This window comes from Dermacentor andersoni, chromosome 6 (genome assembly GCF_023375885.2).
Source record: "Dermacentor andersoni chromosome 6, qqDerAnde1_hic_scaffold, whole genome shotgun sequence".
In the NCBI taxonomy this organism is placed as follows: Eukaryota; Metazoa; Arthropoda; class Arachnida; order Ixodida; family Ixodidae; genus Dermacentor; species Dermacentor andersoni.
Genome location: NC_092819.1, coordinates 122,208,711 through 122,233,003, shown reverse-complemented (window position 1 = coordinate 122,233,003; position 24,293 = coordinate 122,208,711). Strand labels below are relative to the sequence as shown.

General features: G+C 45.5%; 1 pseudogene; it reads left to right on the top strand.

The window, feature by feature from the left end:
• Positions 1-18,947: 18,947 nt before the first annotated feature.
• LOC140219097 (uncharacterized) lies at positions 18,948-21,375 on the top strand (annotated as a pseudogene).
• Positions 21,376-24,293: the final 2,918 nt, after the last annotated feature.

Genomic DNA, 24,293 nt, shown 5'->3' with positions numbered 1-24,293 from the left:
TTTATTTCAATTATAAGCTTCCTAACGCCATGAAGTATCTGCTATTTATGATGAGGTTCAGTTAATTTCCTCATCATTATTTAGTTCTAATTTGTTATATCAGGGGTCAGAGTTCTGAAAAGAATTCATGACAATGTCGACGTCGAAGAAACGCCCACATTGCTTGAATGAAGTTTGAATTGCGAAAGTGCCATGATTATGGGAGACTGTCCCAGTCGGCAGCTGCGCAAGCAAGCGAAAACGTCATAGAAAGTTATTACAACATTGAGGGCCAAAGAAAATAATGGAACGGCTCAAGGTTGGCTTGCTAATGCAGCAATCAGGGGAACGTGTTCGCTATTTGTGGTCTGTGTATACTGATTGCAAAACCCATTAAATGGAGGGTGTTGAACGGATAAATGAGACAGCTTGATAGCAAACTAATTTAGGAGCGTTTGCTATCTGTGGTGCGAGATATTATCTTGCGTGGGTTACTGTAATTGTGGGCGAGCAACAACTTCTAAACTGGGCTACTGGTTGAGCAGTTCTTCAGTAAGTTTTCTTATGCGTCGTAATTTATAGAGACAAAATGCCATAGTGGTTTTTCACATGTGATGATGATAACATTGGTCACATTTGCGGTATTGTTAGTAAAATATCCTCTGGAACACCACCATTCTTCTTGTTAGCACGATGACTGTCGACGGTAATATGATTAGGATACGGCAAATGTAGCGACCAACCGAATTTCTTAAGTGGCGTCCCAGCTACTTTTATCCAGAGTGTAAATATAGGCCTTAGCGCTCGAAGACGACGTGACCGAGTGCACAATGGTGACTATTGTATGTAGTAACATTATTATTTCTATTTTCGCTTAAGCAAATAATTACTGAAGATTAATTAAGCACATTCTGAAGCAACAAAGTTAGACAAAAAATTCCAATTAGAATGTTGTAGAGTGGTTTCCGAAACATCCGATTACACAGTTTCTAACTTTGTATCTGTTAAGTATTAGTTCCCGCTTATTGCAGATTCCCGCGAAATTTGACAAATGCAACGTAGCATGCCCGCGTGCACGCATTGATTGCAGTGCTCATAAACGTTTCGATCACAAACGCAAACAGAATTAGGCTGGCTCTGCTGCCACCTAAAAAATTTCGAGGACGCTTAAACTCCGCAATTAGGAGTGGAACACGATAGCATTTAAAAATCTCTGACTGCTTCTCACACTTCCCGGAAACTGCAGCTTACGCAACCGCAATGTTTGTGGGGAAACGCTGGCGGCGAAGGCTATAGCAAGGGACATGTCTGAACACGGAACACATAAACGGCTCCGTTCTGGGTACCGACACATGCACATTGAAATCACCGACAGCGACAACAAGGTTAGTGTCATCGCAGCTAATTCCCTCAGAGTAGCCGTGAGCCTTACGCGAATATGAGTCATTGCATTTTTTGCTTGCTTGCTTACGGGGGTATAAGCCATTGCTCATGGGAGTATGAGCCATGGATGACAGTTTTCGACGTGCTGTTCTGTATGTTGTATTCATGATTAGAAAGAATTTAAGCACTATTCGCTTCATTTTGTTGAGTGTTCGTAGCTTCTGGTTTACGGGGCTATGAATCATTGCAGTTTCTGTTTGATTACGGGGGTATGAGTGCTTACGGGGGTAAGAAGCATTGATGATGAAAATTTTTGATCTCGAAGAACAAAAATGCGTGCAACCCTAGCCATATAGAGCTTCGCTGTAATAAATATTGCTCCCTCATATATATGCTAACGTTCACGCTACTTAGGCAGTGCTCGCGTGAGTGCTGCCTAAAGAGATCTTAGGCATGCTCTATCTTAGCAGAAACCTTTTGAGGCGAAAGCTTTAAGTAGCTCATACCCCTGACAGTCTCGAAAGTGCGGCGTGTGGTACACAAAGCCATGTGAGCTAGGCTCGCTCAGACATGCGCTCGCGCCACTGTTTTCGCGTGCTTCCTATTCTTCCACAGCAGGCTCGGATGCCGCACATTAAGCAAAAAAGGCAAAGTTAATCAAGATAGAGCTAATTCAGGCACTAGAATCCACGACTTTCGGTGGTAGTCGAATGTTCAAGCCTACGCGGAAGTCGAACCCACCACCTTTGTGTTAGGACCAAGTGAGTTAAAGCACAGTTAATTATTATTAAGTTAAGGCACATGAACCCACGACTGTAAATGCGAGACGCAAGCATGAAGAATAATCTCTACTGATTGCGTCGTTACCCTAATACTTTCAGCAGGGGCCGCGCTAAAGCGCGGCTCCTGCTGCCCTGAGAAGCACTCAGCACGTATGCTGCAGTGAACATCACTCGAGAGAGTCTCTATGGGAGCCGGACAGCTGCGTCATGTAGGAGCGATGGCTCACACTACTTCGCCCACAGCAGTAGAAGGTAGACAAGGGTGCTGGCCTGCACGAACACCCGCGCAGACACCCGCGATGAGACGGGAAAGAAGGAGATGGCCCCACTTTGCGCGTGCGTTGCGCCACTTGGTAACCAACGGACGGTCGCATCTGCGACTCCAAAGAAAGGTCAGGTACGTCGAATAAAAGGCACAGAAAGCCAGCTTGCCTCTATCAACCCTGATTAGGGTGGTTGCGTCCAGAGATGCATTGCATTGCAGAGCTCGGGGCATCCTTGAGGTAGAGTAGAAGGTGGAAGTGAAGACTGCCTCGTAAGCTATGCTACATATAGGTTCCACAGAGCATGTTTTATCTGCTGCATTTTTGAAGTCGATTTTGTTGTCATGTTCTATGGAAGCTTTCTGTTTTTTTTTTTCAATGCGTTTATTGTAGAAACAGTGCCTTGGGTGAGAAATAAATCTAAAATCGTGTGACATTCCAGTCTGTGAAGGTGGTTGAACAGCGAAGCTGTTTATAACACGACAAAGAGGTGACACGTAATTTTGGACAAAAGTACGAACTCATTTCTCGTATTGATGGGTGGTCATCGAGACGAAAGGAACGCACACTTATTTACTGTCTTGATGGGTGGTCACTATTTCACTCCAAGCTTCAATTAGATTCTTTGATTCCTGGGGCTCGAAACCACGGGAGGATGCTACGCTTACGGCATTTGCTCTTTCAGGTCACTGCTACATGGCTTTGTGCTGCGGGCTGCTGGGCTACTTCTGGCTTTCTTCGGTTCCTATGCCTTGTTCCAGTCCAACGTTATCGTGTTAGACGCCAAATCTTCGTGCCGGTAATTGTCTCACCTCCTGGCAAAAAGGAAACCCCTCCTGCTTGACAGACTTTTCCTGTGCTGCGCACACCGGAACACCCGACTCGTCTTGGCTTGTACCCGATTCCCGGCCTCTGGACTGGCGACGGTTGACGATTGGTATTCCAGTCTTGGATGGGAATGACCTTCTCATCTGGCAACAAGCCTTTCCCGTGATTATAGGCGGTCTGCGCAGTGCCGGGTATAAGCGTCAGTCTGTCACTAGCTGGTTTGGGCTGGATACCACGGGAAGGACGCCACGCTTACGGCCTTCCTCTTTCAGGTTGATAAATTGAATAATGCTCCTTGCATAAGAAGCAGGAACCGTTGCTTCCTTGCTTTGTCAGGCCCACCAGAGCTTAGGTGTTTATTGAAGCGACTCTTGTGTTGTGCGTATGTATGCAGCAGCATGCATGAACTTTTAGTAATGTTACCGGAGGATGAGGGGGGTGGAGTGAACGTCTGGTCCTATGACTAAGTCGGAGGCTGACGAATTCGCGCTTGCCCTTAATGAAATTCATGACCTAAGGTCACGCAGCTTTACTTTCTAAACATGCTATCACCGAGATCGAAATTAAACAGCTGAAGCGCAAAATTGACAAATTTACTGACAGATTGAAAACGGGTGACAAGGAAATTAAAAGTTGAAGTACCAACGTGAATTTCCTGGAAGAAATCAACGCTTCTCTGTCTGTCACCGCACCTTCTGGTTCGGCTGACGTTTTAGTTGATGTGACGAACCAGCTGTCAGCAATTACGAACAGGTGCGATGATGCGGAAAATAGGCTGCGTTAGTCTAACCTTCACTCTTTTGGTCTAGATGATGTCTTTAATGGGAATTGGCCAGTCTGAGAAGATAAGGTAGTAAAATTTTGTTCCGATCACCTAGGCATTTCCGTAACAAGTTCCGAAATACATCGAGTGCACAGGCTGGGCACGCTTATCAAGGGTAAACAAAGTCCTGTCATTGCCAAGTTTACATTCTTCAATCACAAAGAACAGATTTTGTCAAGCGAACTTAAGTTTAACAGATCCGCTTTTTAGATGCGCGAAGATTTTTCGGTGAAAACGCGACAAGCGCGCCGAAAGCTTCTGCAATACGCAAAGCCCCAAAACAAACCCTTCAAGCTATCCGTGGATAAGCTTCGCATTGATGCTAATACCTAGGTTTCCGACAATTGTAACACCACCATTGTGCTGTTTACGGGATAGGGTGAGGCTAACAGGCGCACGCGTAAGCGGAGTCATTTAAAGTCGCCATCCTTATCTGTGTCTTTTACATACATTGCAAGTGGCTGGCCAATATTGATGAGTTGTGTTCTTATTTAGATGATAGTGATGCTAACATATTAATACTCACCGATACTTGGCTCTTTCCTGACGTAAGTATTGAAGAACTCATCCCCGATAAGCACAACTATAAGATATATTGGTGTGACCGTGTTGGTAAAAGTGGAGGCGGCGAGGTATTAGCAGTAAAAAAGACAATCTTATCGTTTTCCCTTGATACTAGGCCTACTATAGAACTAAGTTGGGCTGCATGCGTTACATCGTAGGTTAAAATACTTTTACGATCATGTTATTGCCGACCGGACGCGGATTCTTCTTTTTCTAGGGAACTAAATGATAACATAGCGCGAGCATCACAACTCTATTCAGCCCACGTAATATACGTTTTTCGCGATCTCATTTATCCGCTCATTGACTGGTCTACCATGCCTACCACATGTTGGGCCTCATCAATTTTTCTCGAGTTAACTCTTCACTAGAACACAAGTTGTTAACCAATTTACCAGGGGTTCTAACATATTGGACCTGGCTATAATCACTGCACCAGAAACTACTGGAACGATTTCTTACATTGAAGGATTTAGTGAATACAAACTCCATAATTTCCAAATTATTCTGCATTTACATTTCACAGATTCAGCGACTAAAACTATTTGGGATTATAACCGTGGTAATTACGATAGTTTCAACACCGAACTAGAAGCTTTTCGTAACGAACATTTTCTGCCGTCGTTTGGCTCATGAAGCACAAGCACACTATGGCCGCAGACTTTTTGTGGCTATAAAGGAAACCCAGGGGCACGTGGCAGCTGCACATGTGTTATCGCGTCAAATGGCCTGGCAGCGTTTGAGAGGGATTTTGGTTGATCGGAGCAGACGCTGAATCGACGCAGCCTCCACGTGCGACGGTTCCGAGTTTCCCCTGACGCGAAAAAGAAATTTCGGCCTTGGCTGAGCTTGAAGATCAGACTAAGGGAACCAGGCGTTTTCTCGTTTTATAGCTGGAGTAGATGAGCTATCGCTGAAAAATAGCACTTCAGTACACGCAACATACTTAACTGCTTTTGATGGTGCCAAAACGTTGTGGGGCTATATTGATTCAATACTAACGTATTACCATCGACAGTCATCGTCGATGCGTCTTTCCGGCTCTCTTGAAAAGGCTTCGCCGCCGCGAAGCATGCACGTGGACTCTGAAATAGACGCCGCGCCAGTGCATAAGAACCGAACTTCTCTGTCGAGCCTTTTCTGTACATGTTGCGCCAGCTTGTGGCACTGCCGCGGAGGGCCCGCAAAAGCTCCTAGGCGAGAAGGAGGGCGGTCTGCCGCCACAAGAGCTCCGAGAATTGTTTCCGCAGTTCTAGCACACGCAAATACTTAGCGCTGCCTGCAGTTCTCGCGAAAAAAAATCAAATTAGCCACTTTCTGATTATGAGGCACGCCTTAGTGGAGGACTCCGGAAATTTCGACCACCTGGGGATCTTTAACGTGCAACTAAATTTAAGCACACGGGTGTTTTCGCATTTCGCACCTATCGAAATGGGGCCCCCATGGCCGGGATTCGATCCTGCGACCTCGTGCTCAGCAGCCCAACACCATAGCCATTGAGCAACCACGGCGGGTGCAGTTCCAGTTAAGATGACCACCATGGTTGCCTGCCGTATTTATAAAATGAAACTGTATACTTCAAACAGTGAACAAGTTTTTCGCTACGCCGTTCCTGGATGGCGCCACGTATTGCTAAACGCGTTCTACATTAGAGCCAAGATAAGCAGGAAAATGAACCCTAAACTGAGCAAGAAAAAAGTTTCGCTTTAAAAACACTACCAAGGCCGGAAACGATGGCTCCGTATTTTCATGCCAAGGCTCCTCGGCGCACCGAAGCCAATCGACACTTCTATAGCGAAGACTTCTTATTGAGTCCTAGGCATATTTTAACGCGACAGCGTTAAGGAGCTCGTGTCGCAGAACAGCCGGTGTCGTCGGCGTTGGCCGTGAATGATAAATCCCCTGAGGCACTTCATGAATAAAAACAACCTGCAAGATGGGCTGGGTGGGAATCGAACCAGGGTCTCCGGAGTTTGAGACGGAGACGCTACCACTCAGCCACGAGTTCTTTTTTTATTACCGGCTTGGCAAAAGAAAATACAATGTGAGTATTACATGGCCATAAAAACAACTAGTCAATGCCGGAACAGTGTTGTGTGATAAGAACGATGTAGGCTAGTCACTTTATCCAAAGCATTTAGCCAATCAGGAGGATATATAAATAAAATTTGCGTATATATAACACACTTTCAATGAAGTATCCATGTGCTGTGGCCTGAACAATGCGCTCATGTCTAATATCCGTACGCGTTCGCCACACACTGTGCATGCACAGAAGCATTAACAGATCGACAGGCACTCCCTCTGGTTCCGCGCATGGCAGGAAGCGTATTCCGAAAGCACTTAACGGCAATTCCTTTTTAAGGCTACGTTTCCGAATATCCCACAAAAACACTGCGTCATGACAGTCCAAAAAGATATGCTCAATCGTCTCCGATTTTTGGCATATAAAGCAATTCACAGACCAAGGTACAAAAATGCCTTTGCTTTGCAGCCACGGTTTCACTCGGAGAGTGCCTGTATGTAGTTGAAAAAAAGAAAGATTTAACAGAACCTCTTACCGGCATTCGTTTAACTCTCTTAAGAGCATCTCGTTCTGAGCCGTGCTCCCTGACGGGTCGCAGAATCAAGCGTCCTTCATTTCTTTAGATCACTATCTGTCTATCTCTCTGCCCGTGCCGATCACGACGTTTGGCTGGCGTACATCGTTTCCCCCTCCGAGACACCGAGTTCTTTGGTTCGTTCCCTCTAGCTCAGGAGCACGTTTCGTTGCCGCGCCGAACGCTGCGTTGCTCGACGCTCACCGCGTGATTGGTGGGTGCAAAGTCCGATGCGGGGCGCCTCGGAAGTGATCGCTGCACCGTAGTGCCTTGTCTTACACCCCTTGGCGGGTCGACGGGAACGCTGTCGCGTTCCACTTTTGAAGGCGAAGCTTAAGCGTCCTCCAATTTTTTCTATGCCTCTGGCTTCTAACGCCGAAAGTGTTAAAGGGGAACATGGCGCCATATTGCAATGGTGCTGGAACGAACTAGTTTCCAGTTTCCAGCCTCAAGTTTCATGCAATGATTGCTACGGCAGGTACAAGCCGTGTTATTAAACCAGCATGGGAATAATGATTAGTACATTAATTTGCTTCAACATCGTAATCTTGGCTTGAAACGGAATCGAAATTTTTCAAACTCATCATTTCCAAAAAGTACGGTCTTATATATGAGTAAATAGTCACAAAATTAATCGACGGCAACATTTCGACGGAAGAGCTCCCAACTCTTAGACGAATTACACCCTTTAGAGCGTATATTTGCTAGACAAAAATAATCGTCATCTGCCTTCCTGGCGTTTCCTTTCTTGAAAACGCTGCGCTCGCTACTTTCCTACGGAGAATGAAGTGTCATATTGACAACGCGCACGCCGTTCAAGCTCGTAGCATTTAAGCAAGAAAATGCGGACAAGACAGCTGACGCCAGGTGACAGACAAGTGACAGCAGACAGGTGACACGGGGCGGCACGAACTCCAGAATTACTTAAATCGTTCGCCAACTACCTTGTCAAATACTTGATGGCGGAGTCGGAATGGAACAAATGCGTGTGTTCGGACCCTTGACATGTCGCAAGTGTACGTATATGTATGTATGCATTATTTCCACAAAAACTAAATACGGCTTTGTTGGGGTAAAGTGGGGAAATAAACTGGTCGCAGCAGCTTGACCAGTCCCAACTACCGTAAATACAAAAAAGGAGCAGTAGAGCGAAAATACAGTTTTCCCACGTACTTCAAATTCAAGCACCACAACATATGACGCATACGCATCGCAAATCAGGTGAGGAAGAAAAAAGAAAAGAAAGAACAACAAAAGGAAGATATGAGCATGCAAGCAAAAAACGCACAATATCTCACTGCACTTGATAAGCATGTAGGCATTGTACAACTTCTATATGAGAGAAAAAAAATCTAGAATATCAGGAGCAGAACAAGTCTCAATATGAATTTTATTAAAAAATAAGATTAATAATTAACAGTGGTAGCCTGGAGCACAGCATTTGTGATTCATAGTTTGTGCGCGATATTGGTACGTGCCAGTACTATGGCATTCTTGTACTCTATGGAGTTTCATGTAGATTCAAGTTAGCTATAAATGTAATGTAGTTTATGACTTTTTCTATTCATTTTTAAACGCTAACACAAAACTAAATTTTAAAAGGGCCAGTACTTTCGGTGTCATAAGTTTATGAAATAAATGAGCTGAAGGTAAATCGTATGGTTTATTACAAATAGTCCGAAGAGCCTTCTTTTGCAGTGTGCACAGCCTGTAGATATTTGTTTCAGAAGTGGTAGCCCAGACAAGACAACAATAATTTAATTGGCTGTGAATAATTGAATTATATATCAAGCATTTAGTAAGGCGACGAAGATAGTCCAAGCAATAAAAGATTGCTGTGATTTGTGAAAGATTACTAGCAAGAAAATCTATGTGGCTATTCAAGGTCATAGTATGATCAGAAATACACCTAGTGACTTTACCCATTTATAACTACAATTTTAGAATTCTTCATTCGCAAATCTTCCTCCGGTGTAATTTACCTGTTCTTTGCGCGAAATAACACAGCCTTACTTTTTTGCGAAATAATAGTCAAACATTTGTCAAATGACGATGTGTACACTTAATTCGAAACTGCATTAGCTCTTGTAATTAATTCGGCAGAGCGGTTCGATGAATAGTATATTGTACTGTCATCAACATAAATTACGTAACGCGTATCAACGTCAATATTTACTAAATCGTTAATAAAGAAATTAAAGAGGAGGGGTGCTATAATACTGCCTTCGGGCACACCTACCTTCACCTACCGAAATTCAGATTTAAAACTATTTACATGTACAAACTGCTATTTACCAGCAAGGTACGATATAACCAAGTCAAGTGCAATGCCGCGTATACCATATTTGTTTACCTTACTAAGGAAGAGATCATGATTTATAGAATCGAAGGCTTTTGAGCAGTCCACAGATGTTCCGAATGTTAGCAAACGTTCCTGAAAATTATTAAGAATTAGGATTTCTTTTGAAGTAAAGCTAGCGGTGTTGACATATTTTTCTGGAAAGCGTACTGGCGCTTAGTTATCAAGTTGTGCTTGTCCAGAAAGTGTGATATCCTGCAAGAAATATATTTTTCTGGACACTTCGAAAAAATAGGGAGAATAGACACAGGTCTATAAATTTGATAGGGCAGTTTTATCACCTTTCTTGAACAGTGCAACTACTTTTGCCATCTGGATTTTATGCGGGAACACACCGGCAGAAAGGCAGATATTATAAATATGCACTGTGCTGGAGCGATTACTACCATTACACATTCCACAGGCTTGATTTTATGTTATCAGCATCACAGGAAATGGTAAACAGTAAGACTACTTCTGAAACGTTTGTGGGGCGCAAAAGGATTGAATGCACACAGTTCGTTTATTGAAACTGCATGCGTTGTCATTCACACTGCGTTTAGGTAGATTAATGAAATAATTATTAAAACAGTTCGCCAACTTCGCGTCAGGTATGTCCGCCGTATCAAAAATTAAGCGCAACCCTGCAATCAATGCATCGTATGTCCACGGTGAACTCGAAGATGAAATTAAGGTACGGTATCTCTCGCGTGGTATAGATGTTTTTATTACCGCGAAGCAAACGTTAATGTCTTGTGATCCATGAGCTGGTGAAAGCTTGTTCGTTCCAGCAGGTGTCAGAAATGCTGAAATCCGAAGTATACCGGAAGCAGTTCGCGAACGAACGTGCTGTAGAGCGTTCCTGCACGCTTAAGCTTCGGTGAGATAAAACTGAGTGCGCTACAGGAGCTGGAACTGTTCTAAAACGGCGCCGACATCCCCAATAGAAGCATCGAGGATAAAACCCATCGGTGCAACATGTAAGGGGTGCACACCAGTGTGGCATCTGCCAATGCGTTTGTGGTAGCTTGGAAGGAATCTTCGGTGCCGGACGTACAGGACAGTGAAGCAGATGGCGTTTTGGTAGTCTTTAGAAGCTCGGTTAGCGGTATCATAGATCGGGCGATATTGAGAAGAAAACGGCGGTAATGTCCAGCAGCCCAAGGACCTCACGGTGCTTTCGCAGTGACGTTAGGTGAGAAAACTCGCGCGAGGCTTGAAATTTCTGTCCCGATGGTCGGATTCCTTAGGAAGTCACGCCGTATCCGAGGAACTCAATGACGCCCGTATGAAGGACCCACTTTGCTAAGCTTGCTGAAAAAGCCATGTTGACAAGGCGCAAGTTTTTGTGATTCTGCTGGGAGTAAATACTATCACTAGGATGTCATCGAGGCATGCACGGAAGAGGGGAGTCCCCGGGTGACCGCGTTAATAAAGCTATGGAACATTTGAGAAGCGTTTCTCTTCGCTAATAGCATATGCACGTGCTCAAAAAGCCCGAGTGGTACCGCAGTTGCAGGGTTTGGGATATTCGCTGGCTCGGCAGTGATTTGATGGTAACATTATAATAAAAAAAACATCTTGCTGAATAATACATTCATAATCTTCATCATCACCATCATCATCAGCCTGGTGGTGCCCACAACAGGGTAAAGGCCTCTCCCATACTTCTCCAACTACCCCGGTCACGTACTAATTGTAGCCATGTTGTCCCTGCAAACTTCATAATATCATCAGACCACCTAACCTTCTGCCTTCCCCTGCTACGCTTCCCTTCCTTTGGAATCCATTCTGTAACCCTTAATGACCATGATCTTTCCTCCTCATTACATGTCCTGCCCATGCCCTTTTCTTTTTCTTGATTTCAACTAAGATGTCATTAACTCGCGTTTGTTCCCTCACCCAATCTGGAGGCGGGCAGAACGTCTTGCAACTCTTCAACCACCTCGGACGCTGCGAGGTAATGCGGCGAAGGTCGAGATTAGCCTACACCTGATTAAACCGGGCTGCAGGATATCGTGGCCAAAATGACGGCATCTGACTGTGTACAGTGGCGAGGCCTTCTCTCGTCGTCGGTCTCGTCGTGGCCTTGTCCATGACGTCGAGCTCGCCGTACAATCACCTCCAGGTCACTACGTTTAGGGACCGAGGTAAGGACCATTACAACAATGAGTGAGTCAGCGAGCGAAAGCCCTCACAACCGTTGCGACCCATGGCAGGAGCAGAAGGTATTTTTTATTCTTCTTGCCTCTTTTTACAGCAAAGCTGTTTATGGCTACGGATTCGTAAATTTTTCTTTTGCGTGTGCCGGAAATGTGAGATCTGAAGTGAAGGCGCTAAAACGACGGTGGACGAAGAAGTAACACACACACATGTGGGCTGATCCCAGTAGTGCATTAACGGGCCGACACACAGCGGAGGTAAAGCAGGCTTCAAACACTGCATCAAGGTTTGGTATCTTGGATCTCAATAGAACCTGAATCAGGTATTAAGCTGACTAGAACAGATACTATGCTTTGACCCTCATCGGCCACGTCTAAGTTCGCACCGCCGCCTCTGTCGGCGTTACAAGCACTTGCGCATCTAATTTCCTTTCCTCCCGCTCTCATTTAGCGGCGGTTCCTCGAAACCTTACACCTGCCTAGTTTCCACCGGCTCCTCCCGAATTTTTTTAGATATCATACTATGCCGCCACCTCACCCGGGGTTTACCCGGAAGGAGGCAGTGTTATACATGGAATTACAGACGGGGTCTCTGCTCACCCCGGTGCTAGCTAAGCACCTTTGTCCGAGCGTGTACTCGAGTGACGTGTGTAGACTGTGCGCTAAGGAGAGAGCCACCGCGGCTCACATCCTCTGGGACTGTAGCATAAACCCAAGAGAAGCCAGCGAGAAGACAACGATCCCCCCACAGCTAGAGGCTGCAACGAGGAGCTATGACAAAGAGACACAACTCAAGGCCATCCAGCAGGTTTCGACAGCTCTAGAGAGGCAGCGACCGCGCGAAACCGAGGAGAAGGGGGGCAGCACCCCCAGAAAGGGGGCGGCGGCCCTCTCGGATCCGCGGAAGTAGCGAGGAACCAAGACCTCGAGGAGCACAATGCAAGAGACGGACGTAGTGGCCGCGTCGCGGTAAAAGCGTGTCCTCCCTGCGTGGAGGGAGCCTAACCGAATCTGCAGGCATTTTCACGAAAGTTGCTCTCTCTCTCTCGCTCTCACGGTAAAAGACTTCGTGCTTTTGTTTCTGTGTCACCTCTCTGTCATGAACCAGCTTCGCTGGTGATCCAGCTTCAGAGAGTGAAGTGGCTCATGAATTTTTCTAGCGTCGCAGCTCGCGGCTCGAAGTACAAGATGCACGCGGTGGAGCGTGCCGTATGTAAAAGGCAGCCGAGGAAGATGACGATAGCTGCTGGAATACCATTACGACACAAATGCATGCGACGACTAGCTCGCGGCCATGCCAGCTCTTTCAGCCACTTTGCGCTTTTGTATCCGTTTTTGCCCTAGACTAAAACCATCCAATGAGGAACATGGATGATGATGAATTTGTTGTTTTATGGCGCAAGGGCCAATTATGACCAAAGAGCGCCAGGTCAGTGTTGATGGGTTTGCAGTGGGTAGATGAATTCCGTGAGTGATAGTGACGTAGCTGTAAAGGGCCTAAAAGCAATCTCGGTAAAGCGCATAAAATCTATATGTAATAAAAATTATGGCTATGACTAGTGAGAACTAAGAGCACAAAAGATACATTGGGATAGTATGATGATATTTAAAAATACATGAAGGTAAACGTTTACAAGAAGCACTACTGCCTAAGATAGCCCTTGGAACAAAAGGGTCTGAAGGCATGTGCTATAAAAAGATATATAATCGCAGCGGCATCCTCTGGAGAGAGGATGTGCTACAAATTCGTAGAGCTAACAACATGTAAGACAACATCGTTTAGGAAATTTAGGACGGCTCTGGTGTCAAACAACGGTTCTTTACCAAGGAACATTACAGGATGAAGGGGGATGGGCTGCCGGTATGCTAGCGGAAAGTGTTTCTTTCTCTCTGTTTCGGCTTCCCGACATTCCAGGAGGGCGTGCAGGACGGTGAGCCTTTCACCGCATCTACCACAGGATGGTGGTTCATTTCCAGTTAGCATAAAACTGTGTGTGGCATATGTGTGTCCTATTCTAAGACGACAGGATAGGACATCTGTTCGTCGTGTTTTTGTTGCGGAGGGCCAATAACCCAGTTTCGGTTTAATCAACTGAAGCTTATAATTTTTCTCAGCATCCCATAAGCGCTGCCAGTGGCTTCTGAGTTTGTTTCGGATGAAAGGCTTTAGATCTAAGGCAGGTAGTGCAGTGGTGGCATGGATATCTTGTGATGCAATTGATGTGGCTATTTGGTCAACCAGCATATTACCGTCAATGCCCCTATGTCCAGGTACCCAACATATTATGACTTGCTGCTGAGACATGTACGATGTGCAAATGACTGATTAAAGCTCGGTAAGTACAGGGTTTCGATGATTGCGGAGGAACATTAGGGCTTTTACGACACTTAGAGAGTCCATGTACATAATGGCTTTGTGCAACTTTGCTTTCTTTATTTGTTTAACAGCACATAGAATTGCATAAGATTCCGCAGTGAATATGCTTGTTTCCGGATGCAGTCCGTTGGACTGGGAGAAGGATGGTCCGATTGCAGCATAAAACACGCCGGCATGCGACTTAGAAGCGTCAGTGTAAAATTCTATGCACGAGTACTTAGATTGAAGTTCCAAGAAATGCATTCGGATATGTGCCTCTGGGGCGTGTTTGGTCACCTCTACGAATGATATATCGCATTCTATGAGCTTCCACTGCCATGGCGGCAATGGCTTAGCTGGGGCCATAAGGTTTTGCTGTAGAATTGGGACTTGCATATTCTCGGCAAGCTTTCTAATGCGCAGAGAGAATGGTTCTGTAGTTGCAGGTCGATTATTAAAGAGCATTGCAGATGACACGTCGTTTATGCTTACATAAGAGGGATGGTCGCGGTTTGCGTTCACTTTTAGGAAGTACATGAAACTGGAGTATGACCTCTGAAGATGAAGGAACCACTCATTAGCTTCAGCGTAGAGACATTCTACAGGACTTGTCCTGAAGGCACCGGTCGCCAAGCGGATACCTAAGTGGTGAACAGGGTCAAGCATCTTCAAAGAACTTGGGCTGGCAGATTGATATACTATGGCCCCATAATCTAACAGTGTGCGTATAAGACTTTTGTACAGGCTCATCAGACACTTCCTGTCGCTGCCCCATGTTGTATGTGATAAGAGTTTAAGAAGGTTCATTGTTTTTAGACATTTCTGTTTGAGGTGTTTTAAGTGTGTAATGAAGGTCAGTTTTGAATCTAATATGATTCCTAAAAATTTGTGTTGTTTGGCAACTGTTACGTGCTGTCCATGTAGTTCTACACTGGGCTCTGCAAATAATCCTCTTTTTCGTGTGAAAAGGACACATGAGCTTTTAACAGGATTCAGTTTAAAGCCGTTTTCTTCTGCCCATTTACAAACTTTGTTCAAGCCAAGCTGGACATGTCGCTCACAGATAGAAAGGTTGCATGACTTGAAGCGTAATTGTACGTCATCTACGTACACCGAATAAAACATGCTCTGCGGTATAGATAAGCGCAAGGAATTCATTTTGATTATAAAAAGGGTACAGCTTAATACCCCTCCTTGCGGCACACCAGTTTCTTGTGTAAATGGCCTGGATAGAGCGTTGCCCACCCTAACGCGAAATGTACGCTTTGATAAGTAACTTTCAATTACATTCAGCATATTCCCTCGAATACCCATTTCTGAGAGATCTTGCAAAATCCCATATCTCCAAGTCGTGTCATATGCCTTTTCCATGTCTAAGAAAACAGAAAGGAAAAACTGCTTATGAATAAAGGCGTCGCGAATGCCTGCCTCAATGCGCACGAGCTGGTCAGTAGTCGACCTACCTTCTCTGAAGCCGCATTGGTAAGGGTCGAGTATTTTATTTGATTCAAGGAAATGTAAGAGACGACGATTTATCATTTTCTCGAAGAGTTTGCATAAGCAACTTGTGAGTGCTATTGGACGGTAACTTGAAACGTCAGATGGGTCCTTGCCTTGTTTCAAGACCGGTACTACGATAGCTTCTTTCCATGAGGATGGGAGGTATCCAGCAGCCCAAACAGAGTTAAAAAGTGCCAGAAGTGTCATCTGTGTATCAGTCTGTAGGTTTTTAATCATGTCATACATGATTCTGTCAACTCCAGGTGCAGAGCTCATACACGAGGTCAACGCAGCTCTAACCTCGGCCATATTAAAAGGACAGTTATATGGAATATTTGCTCTGCATTTACGGATTATTGACTTAAGTTCTGCTATTTGCTAATATTTAAGGAATGCTTCTGAATAGTTTATGGAACTTGATACACGCGCAAAATGTAATCCAAGGGCATCGGCCTGGTTTTCCAAAATATTTCCTCCCTTATCAATCAAAGGTAATGGGTTGATCTGCTGCCCTTTTAGCCTTCTCAGACCATCCCATATTTTAGCCTCCTGGGTATAGGAATTGATGCCCGAGAGAAACCTCTCCCAGCTTGCTTTTCTAGCCTGCCGTCTCGTGCGCCATCGTTGCGACTTGATATGTTTAAATGCAATGTAATTTTCCGCCGTAGGATATTGGCGCAATCTGCCCCATGCCTCATTTTGTCTTTTTCGTGCATCCCTGCAGTCTTCATTCCACCAAACAATACGTTTCTTAGATGAGTGACCATTTGTTTGTGGAATGAACTTTTCAGCTGCGTCAAAATTAAAAGCGGTAAAATATGCTACAGCATTATCTATACTAAAATCGCGCATAAAATGTCGTGATAAATAAGTACATTCCTTGAAAGACTTCCAATCCGTGGATTCAAATTTGCAGCGGGGAACCTGTGGACGGGTGTCGGGTCGTGTTAGTAAGTTTAAAGTTATAGGAAACTGGTCACTCCCAAACGGATTTTCTATGACATCCCATTCTAAGTTGGCAAAAAGTATTGAAGATCGAAGCGTTAAATCTATCGAGGAGTATGAATTATGCGCAATATTATAGTAGGTGGGTTTTTTCCTATTAAATAGGCATACACCGGACGTAACAAGAAAGGATTCTATCAGTCGTCCCCTCGAATCAGTCCTAGAATCACCCCACAGGCTGTTATGCGCATTAAAATCCCCAACAATGAGAAATGGCTTAGGAAGTTGATTAATAAGTTCGTAGAACTCTATTTTGCTCATGTAATAGTTTGGAGGTATGTATATAGAGCAGACTGCTACTAATTTACTAAAAAGAGCTGCTCGAACTGCAACTGCCTCGAGGGACGTCCGAAGCGGCAAGTGTTGGCAAGCAATAGTTTTATTGATGATTATGGCTACACCGCCGGATGAGGTGTTCACCTCGTCACGATCTTTACGAAAGATAGTGTGCGACCGGAGAAAATTTGTCTGTGTAGCTTTTAAGTGCGTTTCCTGAACACACAGTAGCTTTGGATTAAATTTGTGTAGAAGTTCGGTTACGTCGTCAAGATTGTGGATGAGACCTCTCACATTCCATTGCATAATCTGTGTATCCATTTTGATGGAGTTGGATACTGTGTGTTCTGGAAAGGAAATCTTAGTTCACCGGCGCTTTGCAGGCGCCGTGACGGGAGTTTTATCTCTTTTGGAGCGATCGAGAGATCCTCGTCGCTCCTTAGGCGCTGGTGGCCCCGTCTTACTGGTGGTTGTGTCCACCGCCTCTAGCGAGGCGCTGGACACGCGCTCTTCCGAGCGCTTTGTTTGACGTGAAGGCCTCAGCACGTTCGACGAGACCTTCGAGGTCACCTGCCCGGAGGTAGATGGCCCCGTCTGCTGGGGTGGCGGAGCCGCATTAGCTGCAACCGCCGCGGGGGCTGGTGGCGTAACTGCCGACTCACTGCTTGTGGGTCGGACAGCCGCCTGAAGCCGTTGTGTCGCTGCCCCCTGGCGCGTCACATCGGCAAAGCTGCTCTTAGGCAGGTATGACACCCACCTACGTGCCTCCTTGAAAGATATGTTTTCTTTGACTTTGATTGTCACAATTTCTTTTTCTCTTTTACAAGACGGGCAGGACCGCGAGTATGCGGCATGCTCGCCATCACAGTTGACACAATGTGGAGTGTTCTGGCACGCTTCGGAGGAATGTTCATTGTCACTGCCCTTGGCACATGTCAGCCGGCCTCGACAGTTCTGTGAACTGTGGCCAAACCTTTGGCACTTAAAGCATCTAAGAGGATTGGGCACGTACGGCCTGACACGGAGCTTGATGTACCCGGCCTCGATTGACTCGGGCAGGACACTCGAACCGAAGGTGATTATCAAATGTTTGGTTTGGATTTCTTTGCCATCCCGTCTCATTTTAATTTTTTTGACATTTATAACACTCTGTTCACTGAAGCCCTCCAAGAGCTCAGCCTCAGTGAGCTCCAGCAAATCATCGCCCGAGACAGCGCCGCGGGAGGTATTCATCGTGCGGTGCGGGGTTACTACTACTTGGGCCTCTCCAAATGATACTAGTTTAGGCAGTTTCTCAAATTGCTTCTGATCGCGGAGCTCCAAGAGGAGGTCACCGCTAGCCATCCTCGACGCCTTATATCCTGGACCAAACACTTCGGTAAGAGTCTTCGATACAAGGAACGGTGAGATTGTTCGCACTGTTTAGCTGGTGTTTCTGAGTGGATCACGTGAAAACGAGGAAAATTGTGGACTTGCCGTCCGAAAAACTGAAAGACTTCTTCGGTGCGTCCTCGTTTCTGAGGGCGATCAGGGAGTTTAGGAAACGCATTCTCCATAGGTACAGTTGGGTTTTCGGCCGCCATGCCGACCACCCACCATGGAGCCCAACAGCGCGACGTGACAGAAGTTCCTGCTAGAGAAACCCTGCCAACGCCAGCCGTACATCCCTGCTATAACCAAATACAGCATAACCAAGGCTCGCTAGCTACATAAGGTTAACCCTTGCCGCCTGGAAACTGGGAAGTGAGGAGAAGTGATGAGAAGACAGGAAAGATAAAAAAGGCGAAAGAGAAAGACGAAGATTGGAGAGGAGGACAAGAAGAGGCGACTGCCGATTTCCCCCGCGTGGGTCAGTCTGGGGGTGCCGTCCACGTGAAGCAGAGGCCAAAGAAGTGTGTTGCCTCCGCCGGCGGGCCTTAAAGGTCCGAACACCCGGCAACGGCTCAACCTCCAGGATCCCCCTTTCCCGGGACACGGCTAAGCCGCGCACGGCTACACGCGGGAGGGTCCAACCCTCGTGTGCTCGGGTACGTGGTGTCGCAACACACCAAACGCCTGCTGACGCAGACGCCCTTGCGGGGGACGAACATGGAGAGTGCCACTCAACAGTATGGATCACTACTGAAAATTTTAACAACTGTATAAATTATATATCTTTGATGTACTGCGCGTAAATATGTGTATATGTTATCCAGCCTATCTATGTTTCACTAAAAATATTTCCTCGTAAACCATGCCGTTCCTTATTACTAATTTTATTCCTCGAAATCCACACTTCATATACACACACGCATATTTCTTGGGGTATGTCACCAACATTTAAAAGTCGTCTTTTTTGGTAAAAAAATGTCATTCTTTTCTTTTTTTAGATTCCGAGAATCCCCAAATATTGAAAAAATGTTTTGCACCAAGAATCATGTTCGTATCTTATTCAGTTCAAACGATATAGCCAACTATTGAACAGGTGGTGAACAGTTCCGAAACCGAAACTGATGTGGTTTGGTAACAGAAACTGATAACTCAGCGATAATCAATGGCGTATATTTAAAATCTTCTGTTATGTCTTAGTCTGACACATAAAAGATTATTCAAAGGCAATTTATAAGGCTTCCTTTTTCTAAACATTGCTTTAAATCTCCACAAGGGGGATGCATGACGCTACAAGCGTCTCAATTGTTTACTTTGCGTGCGATTTACGCTACCGCTTTCAACGCTACCGGTTTCAACCTTTTTATAGGTACTATTTTTGGTAGCAACAGTAATAACATACGCTGGAGAGTTTTTATAAGAAGGCATGGCGATGTTCCGGGTAAAAAGGCGATTGAAACGAAAGGTTTTTGCAATCGCCACACGATGAATAATCCGAGCGAAGACCATGCGGACGTGAATGTATCGGCGAGTACTGCAAAGCTTGGGAACGTGGAGAACAATTGCGGAGTGCCGCTGCAAGACCCTCTATTGTATTGCAAGGTAATAGAATTACAGATATGGAGATCCTATCATCTGTTTTTGCAAACTGGCCTGCCCGGAATGCAAGAAGACGTCACTCAGACTGGAAGAATGCTCGCAGCTTAGAATATCCTGTGCATATGCTGTTCTACGTGATGCGTGCGCATATGTACATTCCTTTCAATCGTCAAAAAAGGCTGCAAGTGCTATTGAGAATAACCTGCGTCTTGTCTACGCAATGTGTCAGCTGGGCAAGGGTATTCTGGAGCTGTTACGCTGATGAAAGTAATCAACATGCCACCGCCGCCTTGGCATCGTGCCTACCAAAAGATATCTGCAAAGCTCTATAAAGCTGGAGAGACTGGTGCGTCTAAGTCAATGATGAATTCCGCTGCTGAAGTGCGTTGTGTTGTGCAAAGTACTGAGTGTGGTGTGTCAGGTGATGGCACATGGCAAAGGCATGGGCATTCTTCATTGAACGGCTGTGTGTCTTTGATATCCATTGATACTGGGAAAGTTATTGACGTAGAAGGCATGTCAAGTAAATGTAGGGCATGGAATTTGAAAAGTAAGTTGAACCCCTCAAGCACTGAATTTCTGGAGTGGACCGCAAATCATACCCAGTGCCAAAGGAACGACACTAGTAGTGCTGGTGATATGGAGGCAGTAGGGCTCTATCGTATGTTCGAGCGTGCAGGAAGAAGTCGTAGCCTAAAATATGTAGACTTCTATGGAGATGGCGACTCCAAGAGCCACGTGGCTATAAAGGACACATATGGCGCAAATAGCGCGCGCAAACTGGAGTGCATTGGGCATGTACAGAAGCGTGTTCATGCCGACTACGAAACTTGAAAAAAAAAAGTGTTCGTGAGCTTGGAGGCAAAGGACAGTTAATGGATGTCCTCATCGACCGGCTGCAGAACTATTATCGTATTGCCATCAGAGCGAATGTGGGAGACCTGCAAGCCATGAAGCAATCTGCATTCGCGAGCCTGTTTCACTGCAGTTCAACAGATGGAACACCAAGGCATGGTCTGTGCCCTCTTGGCACTGAGATTTGATGCGGGTTTAACCAACGGAGTGCATTTGGTGGTGGATGCTACAAGCACAAGGGAGGCCTTTCCAATCAGGCACTCAGCAAAGTGAAGCCAGTGTATACTGACCTTTGTACGGATGAGCTCTTTAAGAAGTTCCTGCATAGAGAAACCCAAAATGCCAACGAGAGTTTCAACAGTATGATTTGGCAATGGGTTACCATAGACGTCCACGTGAGACTGCCCATCCTACTCTTTGGCTTATGTGATGCTGCGTGCCACTTCAATAATGGAAACAGAAGTGCAGCACATATTTTGAGGGAAGCAGGCATCGAACCTGGCCACCACACCACACTCTCGTAGCATGTTACACCAGTGAGCAGTGCCGTGTGAAGAAGGCCCAGCGTCAATACACGGGTGAGGTAAAACAACTCCGCAAGAAACGGGCAGCAACATAAGCCAAAAGAGAGCTTGTGACAGCTAAGGAGGGCCCTAGCTATGAACCTGGTGGACTTTTACTTCCTAGGGCATGATGATCTTGTTTCTACATGGATTGAAAAGCTTTATTCTTGTTTTTCTCAAAACTTGATTTCTTGAACTTTCTTGTTGCGCAAACAGTTATAACTTGGAAATGAATAAATACTTTTCAATAAATTTTGCATGCTCGTTCATTTGTTACTAACCTGTGCAATGAACGAGAATGAATGAAATCGAATGGTCAGTTTGGACGCAATCATGTTTGATGTCAAGAAATGCAGGCAAAAATGACAATTTTTTCCTTTGTATTTTTGCTCTAACTTGATTCCCAATTATTCGATGCCAAAGATCCTAGTTGGTTGCACAGTCTGGTTAGTTGGCTGACTCTGTGCCAAAAAGTTTACAATTCCTCCTCGCTAAAGCCCCTCCATCGACGCACCACCGCCGCCCTCTTAAGTAGCGACAACCTTTGTTGTGCGCCGCCTTTTCCCCTCACACCAAATCCGGTTCTGGCATTTCCAGTTCCGGCATTCCCGGTTTAAAAATTTCCGGTTCCGGCGTTTCCGCTTCCTGGAGTTACGCTGCGGAATTTCTGCTTTGACTGCTGTTAGACGATGGTGAGACGCCCGCGTGTACTTAGCAGAGCTGTGGCAGTCACCATAAGAAGAATGCAAAGGGGACAAGCTGTTGTATTGCGCTGAAGTAGTAGTTCGCGCTCGTTCTTTTCCAGATGCACAAAAATGGCAGTGGTCTCCAAGCGCGCAGGCACTACATGCCATTGTACGTTGTCGCTCGTTGACGCGAAGCAGCGAACACGAGCAGATTACAATAGGCGATTGTTCTTGGATGAAATCACATTCATAGTTTAAACCGTAGCTGGGGCAATTAAAGCCTCTCCATCGACGCGAAAGTAACAACGCTAAAAAACATAGCGCCACGTCCACTCGGAACAGGGAGCTGCAGCTACATAAGTTCCGCTTGACGCCGGAACCTAAGGCGGTGAGTGGGAGAGGAGCGTGGAGGAAGAAGGCAGGTTGGCGGTACTTAACCTGGTCGGCGGAAACGTGTATGGTGGGGCTTGACTCCTCTCTATTCGTTAGTTATGAATGTTCACGTAACAGCCAAGTTTGGGCAATTTTCTGTCAATAACAAACGCCAGCATAGTTTTTTTCACTCTTTCTTTCATTTGAATGTCGTATAAGATGGTGCTTTATAAGATTGATGTGAAATAACAATTTAATGGTCAAAATATATAAGAAATGAAAAAGGTGGTGGCATTCCTTGAGCCAGTCACACCATGAATGCTTCGCTGTACGCAGATATGAGCTCCAGTTCAATCTGGCAGTATTTAATGCAGTGGCCGTGTCAATCACGTCTCTGATGAAATCGCTGCGAACAGCTTCACTACGTGTTCCGCTGGGACAGCCAATTACAACAATTATATTGCCCTCGTCGCGATCTCAAATCATACATCACTAACAAAGCCACCTAATATTTACTCCCGAGAGGAGGTCATCACTAGACTTTGTTCCCGAACTTTAAGGGTAATGCTAATGGGTAGGTCGCACGATCACTTGAGAGACCTGATCAATGACATTGTCGTTTTGGTACTCACAAAGACGAAGCGGCTACGCAACTTCGTGCAACAATCTTGGAGGCCGACGCAGGAATGCGCCACGCCATGCCGACAGATGCTAGTGAGATGAACGGCGTCTCGATGCACAGCTCAATTTCAGAGATAAAAGAAGGTGCTTTAATCCAAAGATGCAGGCGTGAGACGAGCCTAAATGTGATAACTTCGCCGAGAAACTACTCTCAATGGCGGTGTGCGTTCACATACCGGAAATGCGGAATGGGGGGGCACGTCATGCTGTTCTAAAGACAGGGAGGGAATACCCTGCTAGGAGATAGGGAGCAGGAGGAGTAGGCATTAATGAAGAGAAAGCAGTAGATGTCGGCCAGGAGAGCAGGGAGATGTGCTAGAACCTCCTGGTGCTTCTTGGCCGAACCGCGTATTGGATATGTTCTAAAACACGGAAAATGTTCGTGCTCTATCGAGGAGAGCGAATACGCGATAGTGATCATATTGTTAAAATATCGGACTGCTGCGCTGAGAGGCAGAGGTTTCAATGCAGTCTGTGGACGGGCTTCTGTATTTTTTTTTGAAGCTGAGAAGGAATGTACTCAGCGAGAACGTGGGTGACCGACCGGTTGAGCAACACAGAAACAGACAGACGGAGCGACTCTGACAAAACCACGGATGGTTTGCAAGAAAGCTTTGTTTTAAAGAAGAAGAAATGGCAAGGAAACGCAAAAAGAAAGCTTTTTTCGAAATTCAGCTTTCTCCAGCCGTGCTATTGTTCTTCCTTCGGCTACTGGGATACACATACCGCATATATTTTGTACTTACCTTAGAGAGAAGAGGAAAAGATACAGCATCATGTGTAGGAGGGCACTATACAAACGACACATTCCAGATGCTTGACTTCCAAAGGTCTTGACTTTCTAGCAAAGATATATAAGCACGATCGTACGACAGGATGAGTCAACTGAAACCTGTGATAGATCAGAGAGAGAGAGAGATCTGAATGACATCTATTGGCAAGAATTAGCACCCGTAGCGGTTTCCTGGACAGTAGGCAACCACCGCTCCTCGTATATGCCCGCCAATTTGAATCGAATAAAAGACCTTTTTTTATAATGAATTGTAAAGAACAGCAGGCCTTTCCAAATCAAAAACATCCAGCCCAGGTAACAAATGTCAATCGTGAACTGTAATGTTCTTTTGCAGGTCGTAATTTTTAGGCGTATAGAGCGGAAAGACAGCTCCCCATAAGCTAACAGTAGCACGGATTCTTACGTCTTTTTCTTGTGACGAGGAATGAATTTCCATGTTAAAACTACAATAAAATATTGATTTATTCTCTGCCATAATTACTTGATTGTAAAGCGGGTTTTTTTTTAATGCTTTCCG